Raw genomic sequence first — 1,800 nt, 5'->3', positions numbered from 1 at the left:
CGGAGGAGAGAGGCACCTCCTCGCTCCCGCCGCCGCCGGACTTCAATGCCCAGCCCCCAGCTCGCCAGCGTGTTTCGTTGGAATATACGTTGCACATTTACGGCGATTCTGAGGGTGAGGGCAGACTTCTGCCAGGCTCAGCACAGCGTTTTTGCTGACTAGTTAGCTTGGAAGTTCTATGTGCCATAATTAACATTGCCTTGAAGACTCCTGGACACTGAGACTGGCCTCAGAAATAGTTGGCTTTTTTTTTTTTAATTGCAAGCATATTTCTTTTAATGACTCCAATAAAATTCAGCATCAAGTAAACAAGTGGAAAGTGACCTACACTTTTTTTTTTTTTTTTTTGATACTGAGTCTCGCTCAGTTGCCCAGGCTGGAGTGCAGTGGCCCGATCTCGGCTCACTGCAAGCTCTGCCTCCCAGGTTCACCCCATTCTTCTGCCTCAGCCTCCCAAGTAGCTGGCACTACAGGTGTCTGCCGCCACGCCCGGCTAATATTTTTGTATTTTTTGTAGAGACAGGGTTTCACTGCATTAGCCAGGATGATCTCGATCCCCTGACTTCGTGATCGGCCCACCTCGGCCTCCCAAAGTGCTGGGATTACAGGCGTGAGCCACCTCGCCTGGCCAACCTACACTTTTAACTTGTGTCACTAGTGCCTAAATGTAGTAAAGGCTGCTTAAGTTTTGTATGTAGTTGGATTTTTTTGGAGACTGAAGGTATCCATCTGCAGAAATTGAGGCCCAAATTGAATTTGGATTCAAGTGGATTCTAAATAATTTGCTTATCCTGAAGAGAGAAGCTTCATAAGGAATAACCAAGTTGAAGAGAGAAAACAGATTGATAATAGGTATTTTAGTGGTCTTTTTAATGTTTTCTGCTGTGAAAGATTTCAAGATTGAATTTTTTTTTCCACTTTCCCCATCACACACTCACGCTCACACTTTTTATTTGCCATAATGAACTGTCCAGCCCCTGTGGAGATCTCCTATGAGAACATGTATTTTCTGATAACTCACAACCCAACCAATGCTACTCTCAACAAGTTCACAGAGGAACTTAAGAAGTATGGAGTGATGACTTTGGTTCGAGTTTGTGATGCTACCTATGATAAAGCTCCAGTTGAAAAAGAAGGAAACCACGTTCTAGATTGGCCATTGGATGATGGAGCTCCACCCCCTAATCAGATAGTAGATGATTGGTTAAACCTGTTAAAAACCAAATTTCGTGAAGAGCCAGGTTGCTCTGTTGCAGTGCATTGTGTTGCAGGATTGGGAAGGGGCACCTGTGCTGGTTGCACTTGCTTTGATTGAATGTGGAATGAAGTACGAAGATGCAGTTCAGTTTATAAGACAAAAAAGAAGGGGAGTGTTCAATTCCAAACAGCTGCTTTACTTGGAGAAATACCGACCTAAGATGCAATTACACTTCAGAAATACCAATGGGCATTGCTGTGTTCAGTAGAGAGAAATGTAAAAGAAGGCTGACTTGATTGTGGCATTTAGAGGGAACTCTTGGTACCTGGAAATGTGAATCTGGAATCTTACCTGTGTCATCAAAGTAGTGATGGATTCAGTACTCCTCAACCACTCTCCTAATGATTGGAACAAAAGCAAACGAAAGAGAAATATCTCTATAAAATGAATAAAATGTTTAAGAAAAAAAAAAAAGAGTTCAAGACCAGCCTGGACAACATGGCAAAACCTCATCTCTACAAAGGTTAGCCAGGTGTGGTGGCATGTGCCTGTAATCCCAGCTACTCAGGAAACTGAGATAGGAGAATGACTTGAACCTGGGT

The 1,800-nt window shown here is 43.4% G+C and overlaps 1 pseudogene across 1 annotated transcript; it reads left to right on the top strand.

Moving 5' to 3' along the window:
- The first annotated feature begins 843 nt into the window (after positions 1-843).
- LOC105548210 lies at positions 844-1,672 on the top strand (annotated as a pseudogene). The gene has a single exon (XR_001007357.1). The product of XR_001007357.1 is annotated as a protein tyrosine phosphatase type IVA 2 pseudogene (transcript).
- The last annotated feature ends 128 nt before the right edge of the window (positions 1,673-1,800 follow it).

Source organism: Mandrillus leucophaeus, unplaced genomic scaffold (genome assembly GCF_000951045.1).
Source record: "Mandrillus leucophaeus isolate KB7577 unplaced genomic scaffold, Mleu.le_1.0 Scaffold4022, whole genome shotgun sequence".
NCBI classification, from domain to species: domain Eukaryota; kingdom Metazoa; phylum Chordata; class Mammalia; order Primates; family Cercopithecidae; genus Mandrillus; species Mandrillus leucophaeus.
This window is presented reverse-complemented; position numbering and strand designations above follow the sequence as displayed.